Source organism: Oncorhynchus nerka, linkage group LG20, assembly GCF_034236695.1.
Source record: "Oncorhynchus nerka isolate Pitt River linkage group LG20, Oner_Uvic_2.0, whole genome shotgun sequence".
Lineage (NCBI taxonomy): Eukaryota > Metazoa > Chordata > Actinopteri > Salmoniformes > Salmonidae > Oncorhynchus > Oncorhynchus nerka.
Window position 1 is genome coordinate 54,921,218 of NC_088415.1, and position 13,595 is coordinate 54,934,812.

Below are 13,595 nucleotides of genomic sequence, written 5' to 3' on the forward strand. Positions count from 1 at the left end.
CCCTACATGCCATTGTACTATAGGATATATTCATATTTTCCATTGTAATAGACTACCCCTACATGCCATTGTACTATAGGATATATTCATATTTTCCATTGTAATAGACTACCCCTACATGCCATTGTCTATAGGATATATACATATTTTAAATTGTAATAGTCTACCCCTACATGCCATTGGACTATAGGATATATACATATTTTAAATTGTAATAGTCTACCCCTACATGCCATTGTACTATAGGATATATACATATTTTAAATTGTAATAGTCTACCCCTACATGCCATTGTACTATAGGATATATACATATTTTAAATTGTAATAGACTACCCCTACATGCCATTGTACTATAGGATATATTCATATTTTCCATTGTAATAGACTACCCCTACATGCCATTGTACTATAGGATATATTCATATTTTCCATTGTAATAGACTACCCCTACATGCCATTGTCTATAGGATATATACATATTTTAAATTGTAATAGTCTACCCCTACATGCCATTGTACTATAGGATATATACATATTTTAAATTGTAATAGTCTACCCCTACATGCCATTGTACTATAGGATATATACATATTTTAAATTGTAATAGTCTACCCCTACATGCCATTGTACTATAGGATATATACATATTTTAAATTGTAATAGACTACCCCTACATGCCATTGTACTACAGGATATATACATATTTTAAATTGTAATAGTCTACCCCTACATGCCATTGTACTATAGGATATATACATATTTTAAATTGTAATAGACTACCCCTACATGCCATTGTACTATAGGATATATTCATATTTTACATTGTAATAGACTACCCCTACATGCCATTGTGTGCTGGAGCTATGAGTTTATTTTTCCACTGCCACTAGGCCTACACATTCACACTCGAACTGAATTGAATGGGGGATGCTTAACTACTTTTCACTGAAGAAGGGAAACGAGGTCCAACATACAACTTCGATTGAAGACTTAAAATCATGACTGACAAGACCAATGAAATCCTAACGGTATCCTAATATAGTGTGGATACAGGAGTAGACTATTCTACAATAATGTAACTAAACTGTATGTGCTAGTATTATTTATCTAATTGGTGAATGAAATTGTAAATGTGGATGGGTAAGCTACTTTATTCAATGATTACGATATTGTTCAAGGTAGACGCAGGAGTAGCCTTTAGTCTAAAATAATGTCATTGAATGTGCTATTGTATAACTTATTTCATTGATTCATTAAATTGTCATTGAGGATGGGTAGGCTACTTTACTCAGTGAATACTGAATGTCTATCTCTGGGAGTATGTTAATGAAGTCTAATGAGCTGTTGAACTATGGTAATGTCAAACTAATTTATTTTAGTCAGAAGAAGTGATGAGCCAGAGCAACCGATCAGCATCACTGCAGCTGTTCAACTCACCACCCCTACTACTCTCCCTCCACAAGCAACCACATCCTCTTCTCCTGTTCAACTCGTTTGTCTCTGAAAATGACTGTACATACATATCCTAGCGCAACATAATCTATTCAAGGCCTCAGCTGGATGCCTAAAATGTGAGAAATGTAAACAGGATGCTACAGTAGTGTATGTGTGTGTGTGTGTGTGTGTATGTGCGTGTGCGCGGATGGAGTTCCAAGAAAAGACGTGTGATGTGACCGTCTGTGTCATTGTTGAAATGCCATAAATGGAAGATGGCAACGGAGATAGTGCTGAGCGTGAGAGCATACAGTATGAAAATAAAAGACCCTTCGGGATCTAAAATGAGTGTGGGGTGCCCTCTTGTGTCTCCTTTTTGTATTTTTGAGAATACTACCGTCACAACTGGTAGAGGTTCTTGGAACTTCTATTTAAGTCTGAGCAGAGGTTGGTGCTATGTTGCGTGTTATCTTGAATATCAGGCATATGTTTGAGTACAGAATGAAATGGTGTAAACTGAACAGGTTGAACTTGTTGAGTACACTCTTCGAAAAAGGGGTTCCAACAGAGCTTTTTGGCTGTCACCAAAGGAGAACCCTTTTTGGTTTCATTAAGAACCCTTTTGGGTTCCATGAAGGGGTCAGGATGAACCAAGATGGGAGCTGTGGTGAAGTGGTGTTTGAGATCCAGGAACGCCCGGTCAGCAGCTGGGGACCACGTGAACGGAACCTTGGGAGAGGTAAGTGCAGACAGGGGGAAGCCAGGGTGCTGTTGCCCCATATAAAGTGACAATAAAAGTTGGAAAATCCCAGGAAACGCTGCAGCTGTAATCTGGACATAGGCTGGGGACAATCCACCACCACCGCTCTCACCTTCCCGGGATCCATCTGTATGCTCCCTGCAGCGATGACGTAACCCAGAAAGGGGATGGTGGAGTGATGGAATTCGTACTTTTCTGCTTTTTTAAAATGTGGTTCTCCAGGAGACGTTGGAGAACTTGTCAGACATGGAGCACGTGTTCTTGGGTGGAGCGGGAGAAAACGAGGATGTCATCGAGGTAGATAAAGACGGACCGGTTCAACATGTCGCGGAGAACATCATTAACCAGAGCCTGGTACACAGCAGGTGCGTTGGTGAGGCCAAAAGGCATGACCAGATACTCGTAGTGGTCGCTGGCTGTGTTGAAGGCAGTTTTCCACTCGTCCCCTTCGTATAACAGGCTATGAATATGTCCTTTAACCTGTCACATCCGCACCAGGTGGTAGGCGTTCCGTAGGTCCAGCTTGGAGAACACGGTGGCCCCCTGGGGCGGCTCGAAGGCTGAGGAGATAGGGGTAGCGGTTCTTCACCGTGATGTCATTGAGACGATGCATGGGTGCACGGGTTTTGTCCTCCCCCACAAAGAACCCTGCACCGGGCGGGGGAGGTGGAAGGATGGATGAACCTAGCAGCTAGGTAGTCCTCAATCTAGGTCTCCATAGCCTTGGTCTCCGGACCCGAAAGAGAGTACAGTCATCCCCTGGACGGAGTGGTGCCTGTGAGAAGATCAATTCCACAGGCATACGGTCAGTGCTGCGGCAGCGAAGTGGCCCGGGCCTTACTGAACACATCCCAGAGGTCCAGGTACTTTGTGGAAATGGTGGTGAGGTACGGGGCAGCTTCCGAGCTCTCAAGAAGACGCCCAGGGGCAGGCTGCGCTGATTTCAGGCAATGGGCGTAACAGAACGGGCTCTAGCCTATGATGGCACCGGCAGACCAGTCAATGAGGTGATTGTGTCGCTGGAGCCAGGAGAATCCCAATACCACGGGAACCTGAGGATACTTAATGAGCAGGAACTGGATCGTCTCGCTGTGGTTCCCTGACATACGTAGGATGATGGGGGTGGTATTGTGGGTGACCCAGCCAATAAAGCGCCCATCCAGCGCTCTAACGTCCATGGGAATGGAGAGGGGCTGAGTGGGGATATCCAGCTCGGAAGCCAGTGTAGCGTCCATAAATCTCTCATCAGCCCCAGAGTCGATGAGTATCCGAAGAGATTTTGACTGGTTCCCCCGCAGCAACATGGTATTGTCATGACGTTGGCCTGGGGGATAGGTTAATGACGGTCATAAATACCTCTCCCCCCCCTTTTTCCTCTCTCTAACCTACTGAGGTTACATTTTAAAAACCCTTGGTTAACATAGAGATTCTGGGAACATCAGAATGTGGGGGTAAATGAACTATATTCTGGTAATCCGAACAATTGAACATATGCGGTGGTACTTAATGAAAATGATGTCAGTTCGGTTGTCATCTGAGACAATCTCATCAATGATAAGATGACAAACTCTACAGTGGAAAGTCTACACATCAGAGTTATCGGATTCACATGGAATTGTTGTTCAATTTAAATGTTTGAATATGAAATTATTTGTGATGGGATGAAATGTGATTTTAGTTTTCATAAGTTAGTGCTGCTCACTCAGTGGCCTGCCTCTGTGAAGGGACATGGGCTATAAAACTTTTCAAACACGCCCTCTTCTCCCTTCTTATATAAAGCCTTGACGACAATAGAACTTCCTGTTCCGAGGATATGAGGGCGACGGTCTTATGTCAGAATGGTTCAGAACGAAGCCAACATCAGCATGAGCTTTGGTTGCGAATGGTATGAACTTTGAACTCTTATTCACTACAGAAGTGATACCTCCTAGCTGTTGAGTTAGCGAACGCAGCTGCAAACGCAGGTTAGGAAGGAACAGACAGAGTATCCCGTCTATCACACAACGACCTTACTACAACGTATCCAATTGACAACCAGAGACATTCTTCAAAGGACAGAGGACTCGGTTTGGCAACACGACCATCTACCACCAACCTACTGAAGCGCAGAGTAAATATTTATTGCATTTTCCTTTTCCACATGGGCGGTAATTTAGAATGCATAAGACACTGTATTTACGAAGCACAGCTTCACCTTTGTTCCAGTCTCCCGCTCTTTACTCAACCCAGGCCCTTTTCCCTTGTGTAACAAGCTGTCATATCTGTTCCGCCCACTAGGGACGTTTTCCTTTATGACGTCATTTGTAATCAAGTTATGATTTAATTATGTGTATGTGAATTCTGTGTGACTAGTTAGGTATTTAGTAAATAAATAATTAAACCCAATTTTGTATTGCTGATTCAACTTGTTAGCCAGGGTTCTTGCAGATAACCAAGAATTTGCAATTTTCAGATTATGAGACTGAAGTAAGATGACGATTGATATTGACTGCTGTTGATGTAAAATATTACTAGATCTTTAAGTTTATTCGGAAGATAACAGCTCTATAAATATTATTTTGTGGTGCCCGACTCTCTAGTTAATTACATTTACATGATTAGCTCAATCAGGTGATATTAATTACAGAGAAATTATTTTATAGAATAGCATGTTTTAGCAATTAATCCAGCATAGCCAAAGACACGACAGTATGAAAAGAAATACAAGTAAGGGGAGAGGAAAAGTTCTCCGTATGGCCCAAAAGAGTACTTGCTCCTCTGGTGAGCCTGGTCTTTTAGTGGACAGGTGGAGACTAAATAACCAGTAGTCTCGCAATACAGGCAGCTCTTAGTGTGAGGCCTGTATAGCCGTACAGCTGTAGACAGCCTAGCTCTGCCTAGTTGCATGGGCTCGGGAAGAGGTGAATTGTCAGTCTTTGGAGGCTCTCGTGGGAACTCGGGGAGCCTCTGGTTCTCTCGGCAACAGAGCCGTCGGGGACTTCCGGGATACCTCAGTGGCGAAGTGGAATTGACTCTCCTCTCCTTCCTACATTCCCGTAGTCATCCATCAATCAGACTGCGAAGCTACTCCTCGTGCCTTCCACTGCTGGGTCAGTCATGGCCAGTTCGTACCATCACGTTTAAGGTATGACCCAGATGCAGACAGTGTAGAAGAAACAAAAGTGTATTCCTTAAACAGGGGTAGGCAAACAACAGGTCAAAGGCAGGCGGGGGTCAATAATCCAGAGAGGGTGCAAGGGGTTCAGAAGGGCAGGCAGTCTCAGGGTCAGGGCAGACAGGCGTCAATAATCCAGTAAGGTGGGGTAAGGTACAGGACTTTAGGCAGTCTCAGGGTCAGGGTAGACAGGGGTCAATAATCCAGTAAGGTACAGGACTTTAGGCAGTCCCAGGGTCAGGGCAGACAGGGGTCAATAATCCAGTAAGGTACAGGACTTTAGGCAGTCTCAGGGTCAGGGCAGGCAGGGGTCAATAATCCAGTAAAGTGGGGTAAGGTACAGGACTTTAGGCAGTCTCAGGGTCAGGGCAGGCAGGGGTCAATAATCCAGTAAGGTGGGGTAAGGTACAGGACTTTAGGCAGTCTCAGGGCAGGCAGGGGTCAATAATCCAGTAAGGTTCAGGACTTTAAGCAGTCTCAGGGTCAGGGCAGGCAGGGGTCAATAATCCAGTAAGGTACAGGACTTTAGGCAGTCTCAGGGTCAGGGCAGGCAGGGGTCAATAATCCAGTAAGGTGGGGTAAGGTACAGGACTTTAGGCAGTCTCGGGGTCAGGGCAGGCAGAAAGTTCAAAACCGGGAAGAACTGGAAAACAGGAGCAAGAAACAGGAAGGCGCAGGTGAACAAATGCTGGTAGGTTTCACAAACAAAACTAACTGGCAACAGACAAACAGAGAACACAGGTATTAATACACAGGGTTAATGGGGAAGATGGGCGACACCTGGAGGGGGGTGGAGACAATCACAAAGACAGGTGAAACAGATCAGGATGTGACAGATACATTACAGAATTACACAGAGTATATGACTATCATCAATAGGCTAAAACAACATGGTAACATGTTTTCAAATTATGAACCGATTCACTCAACCTGAATTAACATTTCTTTGCACTTTGCTAGTTAAAACAAAAGACAAGAAAACAGCCAGATTCTGAAAGGTTTTTGGGTTTCCGGACTTCACTGCCGAGAGATTGCAAAGAATACTGTCCAAAAATGAAAGAAGAAGAAGGATGTTTTTGACAGTGCCTAATGCTTCAGAAGACTGGAAAGAGTATACTATTTCTTTACATAACAAAATATTGTTAAATAGGAATAAATAATTTAAGCTTTTTTAGATTGAAATTGCTAGCGCTACTGTAACGTTACTTATTTACTTACATCAGCCTGCCTAGTCAGCTAGCTAGCCAGACAGTTTTATTTAGCTAATGTTCGCTAGCTAACTGTTATTGTAGCTTTCTGTTTGTGTGTAGTTTGCACTTCAATGATATCCCTAGAGGAGATTTTATTTCATCTTTCCAACCAAGAGAAGTACTATGAAGGTAGCACTGGTCTCGACAAGAGGTGCAACATTTGTAGGGGGCAGAAATGCACTATTCAGGGTAACGCTAAGCAGTTAACTTCTATTACATAACTGCAAGGATTTAGCTATGAACAACCATTTTACATCTAGCTAGGTCATCTACAAGTTGCTAGCTATACATTTAGTTATAGGCCATGCTGACTGAGATGCATGTTGGCCATTTTGGGGGGGAATGATTGCCAAAATCAACCTACACTTCTATTGGTGTGGGATTGTCAAGGATGTGGACAGCTGAGCAAGTGAAATAACCTTTTGTTTATCAATCTCATTCTATTATATCTGAAATTATGATGATTTTAATTAATGTCATATCAGAGAGAATACAACATTTTTAAATGTGTCACCTTGAGCTTAAAAGTCATTACCTGTCCAGCCTGACAGAAGTTTAAGAGGGTGAAGACTGCCAGGAGTTTTGCCCTGATAAGTTGTTTTGTAATGGTTGCTTTATTTGACCACAGCAGAGTTCAATATTATAGAATGTGTGTCATTATCCTTACAAATATGAAAATCGGCATACTGACTGACACAGATCCGGGTAAGAATGAAGTAATCTTCTCTATAACACTTTAAATGTTAGGGGTGGACCTCATCGGACCCTTCATGAAATCCAGGAATGGCAACAGCTGGTGTCTGACGAGGACCGATTACTTTATGAAGTGAGTGGAGGCAATACTCATTAAGGTCAGTAAAAGAAGAGAACATGCTTTAACTCTAAATTCCCTTTTGTAACCCATTTAAAAAGTGTGCTTGGAACAAACTATTGATTTTCCTTTTGCATGATGCCCATCAAGGACAAGACTGGCGAGGCCACCTTCAAGGCGATGGACATCTTCAACACCCACGATTCTCCTGAGGTCATCTTGAGGTCATGAACTCTAGAACCAGGTACGGATATTATAGGTTATATTCTGTCACCAATAGTTAAAATGTGTATTAAATTAATGCATTTTCCATGGTACACAATCAGACATTTCAACATCTTCCATTGTCAATAGATTGCCCTTTCCTACCCCCTCCTCCAGGTTTGGATGAACGGACCAACCAGACACTCAAGACTGCCATGGGCAAGTCCCTTGACGGTTACCAGGAATGGTGGGAGGACAACCTGAAGGTAATTGTCTTTGCACACAACAGCAGCATCCAGGCCTCCCAGAGTACTCACCCTATCGACTGCTGTATGGACGGGAGCTGCAGCTGTTTACTGAGGTTGTCGCGACTTCCACCGAGGTCGGTCCCTCTCCTTGTTCAGGCAGAGTTCGGCAGTCGACGTCACCGGTCTTCTAGCCATCGCCGATCCACCTTTCATTTTCCATTTGTTTTGTCTTGTTTTCCCGCACACCTGGTTTGCATTCCCTAAATACTCGTAATCTGTTTGTTAATTGTTATATGTAAATGTATGTGTATGTTACGCCCTGGCCATAGATAGGCTTTTAATTCTCTATTTTGGTTAGGCCAGGGTGTGACTAGGGTGGGCATTCTATGTCCTTTTTTCTGTTTTTGTATGTCGTTGTTTTTGGCCGGGTATGGTTCTCAATCAGGGACAGCTGTCTGTCGTTGTCTCTGATTGAGAACCATACTTAGGTAGCTCTTGCCCACATGGGTTTTATGGGTAGTTGTTTTCTGTTTTGTGTATTGCAACTTGCAGAACTGTTCAGTTGTTGTTTTTGTTCAAGTGTTCTTATTTATTAAACACATTATGAATACTTACCACGCTGCACCTTGGTCCTCTTTTCCTTCTCCCGACGACACTCGTTACAGTGTACTCCATGCTGGTTTGCGCCGGGTTATTGTAAATAAATATGGGAACACATATTGCGTGGGGAAAAGTCAAATGATTCTAGTCAGGCTATTGTTTGTCAAATCCAGATTAAATATAGGCCTTCATGTGTATCAAATCTGTAGGTGAAAGTGGGCTAAATCAATGACAGATATAGCTGACATGTTCAGGCTTGATCATGATCTGTGATCAAAACAGGCTGGGGTGTTTTCGGTTCCGTTTAGGCTAAGGTTAAGCGTAAGAACTCAACTGCACTGAAATTAATAGCCTGATTCAATGCAATTCTGAATAAATGTATCTGTTAAGCTGTTTGGTCTATGAATAGACCCACACCGCTTCTATCTTGTTAGGCTATGTCTACAGCCAAAGACCATCACTAATATTCTAAATTGCAGAGCATTTAATAAAACATCCAAACATGCTTTTAACCATAAGACATCTCCACAATGTATAGCTTAAGGATTGCATGGTGAGTGATTGTGTCTGTTACACCGGTAAATTTGTGGTAAACTTGAAACTTTTGGGAAAAAACGTAGTCAAATCATGACATCAGTGATTTTCAGGTCAGAAAGTCAGTGAAAGATGCCAAAGTTTCTGAATTGGAATGCCGAGTTGGATTATAGTTCAAAACTATTTTTCCCAATCTGAGCTCTTTTTTTTCCCCGAGTTCCCAGTTATCTTGAACGTACTGAAGTCGGAAGGCAGAGATTGGCAATAAAAAAAATTGTGCAAAAGCATATACATGTAGACATTATGTAGACGTTTGTAAGGCCTTCATGGTGAGATACTTAATAATAAACTAAACAGACACTTAAACTTACACGTAAGTGTCGCGTGTACACAATGTCAAAGCATGATGTACACGTAGATGTCAATTAAATCAAATCAAATTTTATTGGTCACATACACATGGTTAACAGATGTTATTGCGAGTGTAGCGAAATGCTTGTGCTTCTAGTTCCGATATCTAACGTAATCTAACAAGTCCACAACTACTGCCTAATACACACAAATCTAAGTAAATGAATGGAATAAGAATATATACATATGAATATTAGGATGGGCAATAACAGAGCGGCATAGGCTAAGATGCAATAGATGGTATAAAATACAATATATACATATGAGATTACAAATGCAAGATCTGTAAACATTGTTAAAGTGGCATTATTAAAGTGACTAGTGATCCATTTATTAAAGTGGCCAATGATTTCAAGTCTGTATGTAGGCAGCAGCCTCTCTGTTAGTGATGGCTGTTAAACAGTCTGATGGCCATGAGATAGAAGCTGTTTTCTGTCTCTCGGTCCAAGCTTTGATGCACCTGTACTGACGTCGCCTTCTGGATGGTAGCGGGGTGAACAGGCAGTGGCTCGGGTGGTTGTTGTCTTTGAAGACCTTTTTGGTCTTCCTGTGACATAGGGTGCTGTAGGTGTCCTGGAGGGCAGGTAGTTTTCCCCTGGTGATGCATTGTGCAGACCTCACTATCTTCTGGAGAGCCTTGCGGTTGTGGGCGGTGCAGTACCAGGCAGTTAAACAGATCGACAGGATGCTCTCAATTGTGCATCTGTAAAAGTTTGTGAGGATTTTAGGTGACAAGCCAAATTTCTTCAACCTCCAGTGGTTGAAGAGGTGCTGTTGCGCCTTCTTCACCACACTGTCTGTGTGGGTGGACCATTTCAGTTTGACCGTGATGTGTACACCGAGGAACATACAACTTTCCACCTTCTCCACTGCTGTCTCGTCGATGTGGATAGTGGGGTGCTCCCTCTGCTGTTACCTGAAATCCACGATCATCTCTTTTGTTGACGTTGAGTGAGAGGTTGTTTTCCTGACACCACACTCCGAGTACCCTCACCTCCTCCCTGTAGGCTGTCTCGTCATTGATGGTAATCAAGCCTACTACTGTTGTATCGTCTGCAAACTTGATGATTGAGTTGGAGTCGTGCATGACCACGCAGTCATGGGTGAACAGGGAGTACAGGAGGGGGCTGTACCAGGGCCTCAAGCTTAATGATGAGCTTGGGCGGTACTATGGAGTTAAATGCTGAGCTATAGTCAATGAACAACATTCTTGCATAGGTATTCCTCTTGTCCAGATAGGATAGGTCAGTGTGCAGTGTGATGGCGATTGCATCTGTGGACCTATTTGGACAGTAAGCAAATTGAAGTGGGTCTAGGGTGACAGGTAACGTGGAGGTGTATGATCCTTGACTAGCCTCTCAAAGCACTTCATGATGACAGAAGTTCGTGCTACGGGGCGATAGTCATTTAGTTCAGTTATCTTTGTTTTCTTGGGTACAGGAACAATAGTGGCTATCTTGAAGCATGTGGGGACAGCAAACTGGGATAGGGAGAGATTGAATATGTCCGTAAACACACCAACCAGCTGGTCTGTGCATGCTTTGAGGACGCGGCTAGGGATGCCGTCTGGGCCGGCAGCCTTGTGATGGTTAACAGGTTTGAATGTCTTACTCACGTCGGCCACAGAGATGGAGAGCCCACAGTCCTTGGTAGCGGGCCTCGTTGGTGGCACTGTATTGTCCTCAAAGCAGGCAAAGAAGGTGATTAATTTGTCTGGAAGCAAGAGGTCAGTGTCCGTAAAGTGTCTGTTTTTTTTAGCCTCCCGGGTGGCGCAGTGGTTAAGGGCGCTGTACTGCAGCGCCAGCTGTGCCATCAGAGTCCCTGGGTTCGCGCCCAGGCTCTGTCGTAACCGGCCGCGACCGGGAGGTCCGTGGGGCGACGCACAATTGGCCTAGCGTCGCCCGGGTTAGGGAGGGCTTGGTCGGTAGGGGTGTCCTTGTCTCATCGCGCACCAGCGACTCCTGTGGCGGGCTGGGCGCAGTGTGCGCTAGCCACACTGCACAGTGTTTCCTCCGGCGCATTGGTGCGGCTGGCTTCCAGGTTGGATGCGCACTGTGTTAAGAAGCAGTGCGGCTTGGTTGGGTTGTGTATCGGAGGACGCATAACTTTCAACCTTCGTCTCTCCCGAGCCCGTACGGGAGTTGTAAGAGATGAGACAAGATAGTAGCTACTACAACAATTGGATACCACGAAATTGGGGAGAAAAAGGGGTAAAAATTCAACAAAAAAAGTGTCTGGTTTTCTTTTTGTAGTCCATGATTGGCTGAATTTGACCTGAATCACTCCCCATAGGTGTGTGTGCATTGAGAGTACTTGTTGAGAGAGTGCTGCAGCAGAGGCAGCTGAGTCATGGAGACAGAGCAGCACACGAGCATGTCTTGACAACTTTTTACAAGTTGTAGGTAAGCTATTTAGATTGGTCATTATGTAGACACCCTTTTTCCACAAAACATATTAACACACTAGAACTGATATAATGGTAACAAAGCAATGGAAACGACTTTAGGTGCAATAGGGCTCTTTAGATAAATTCGCTCAGAGGTGGTTTAAAGTAAACTGCATTCTAATGTTGACATTTCTTATCGATAATGAGTGGAAGTTATGGAAGTTATGGAACTCCCTCACGTGCGTGTTTTATGAGGGAAAAGTCCACAATGAAAAGTACATTAAATGTGGAGAATGATAGGCTACATTGCATCTGTTGGCCATCAAGTAGGCTTTTAATTTCTATGCCATTACAGGCTACTGTAGCCTACCATTTGATACAATAAATATAATGAAATGATGAGATCACTGGAGTCATTGCAAATCAATTTGTGCAACTTGTGTAGCCTACTTGGAGCTGGCAAATGGATTTAGTAAATAGCCTATAACTCAGTTTGTTGTTGTAGCCTTGTGTTATTATGCAATTATTAATGGCAATTTTTTGTTAATTAAATTGGGAGTTATCAATTGTGATCATGGTCACCGCTCTATCTCAAATGTATCATTCTCCACATTTAATGTCAGTTTCATTGTGGACTTCGGCATGTTGGCCTATCAGGGCCTATAAGGCTACCGGCATCTAGCTCAGCAAACCATGGCAAAGTTGAATTGCAATTATAAACTCAGATTTTTGTCAGTAGCCTATGCCTATTGAAATAACAAGTCAATCTCACAAATAGTCAATTAATAACAAGTAGTCTTAAACATCTGGCACATAATAACAGCACAATTGCCAGCAAATAGCCCAACATTTTTTGAAGTTCGTCCAAGTGTTTCTTACACAGAGATTTTGGGATCCCCTGTCCAATTTTCATCACTCAAACTCTCCTGTCAGATTAATCTATAGATATGCATATGAGCAAACATTATTTATTTAAGTAATAACGCATGAGGGGGTGTGGTATATGGCCAATATACCATGGCTAAGGGATGTTCTTATGCACGACGCAACGCAGGCTGCCTGGATACAGCCCTTAGCCGTGGTATATTGGCCATATACCACACCCCCTGAGGTTACAATTATAATCTGGGAGGTTTGAGCCCTGGATGCTGATTGGTTGAAAGCCATGGTATATCAGACATATACCACGGGAATGACAAAAACCAACTTTTTACAATTCTAATTACATTGGTAACCAGTTTATAATAACAATAAGGCACCTCAGGTGTTAAGGGCTATGAACAGCCCTTAGCTGTGGTATATTGGCCTTATACCACACCTCCTCGGGCCTTATTGCTTAATCATAGCAGGCAAAACAAGTTACATTGACTTCCATTGATGGGAAATTATCTGGAGAGTTTAATAAGGGCGATTTGTCTTTTCTCTTGTGACAAATTCTTAAACTCGCAGAATTATTATTACTTCTTAATTCGCTGAATAACGTTATGGAAAAGGGGTTTAAATGTGGCAACTCATCTCTTGCTGCGATGTTTTGGGGAGAGTTTCCAGGCATTCTGGGCGGGTTTTCAGAAGACATTTTAGTAAAATTGTAGCTTGACCTGGCAACCCTGTCCACCAGTCAGTCGTGGGGAAAAAAGGAAAGTGAAAATACCTGAATGTATATTTGGGGATAATACGCTGTTTTTTTGGGCGGGGGTTCGAAAGCGTCTTTTTCAGTGTGGATATATATAGTGAACATGTTTGGAAATAATTCACCATTGAAGTAAAGGGGGAATACAATATATATTGTTAGGGTGAGGTT

The 13,595-nt window shown here is 43.1% G+C and overlaps 1 long non-coding RNA gene across 1 annotated transcript; it reads left to right on the top strand.

Annotated features, from left to right (window-relative positions):
• The first annotated feature begins 6,156 nt into the window (after positions 1 to 6,156).
• Positions 6,157 to 8,477, top strand: LOC115101734 (uncharacterized). Its single transcript, XR_003859348.2, has 4 exons — positions 6,157 to 6,461; positions 7,348 to 7,451; positions 7,562 to 7,655; positions 7,793 to 8,477. It is a non-coding gene; the product is annotated as an uncharacterized LOC115101734 (long non-coding RNA).
• Positions 8,478 to 13,595: the final 5,118 nt, after the last annotated feature.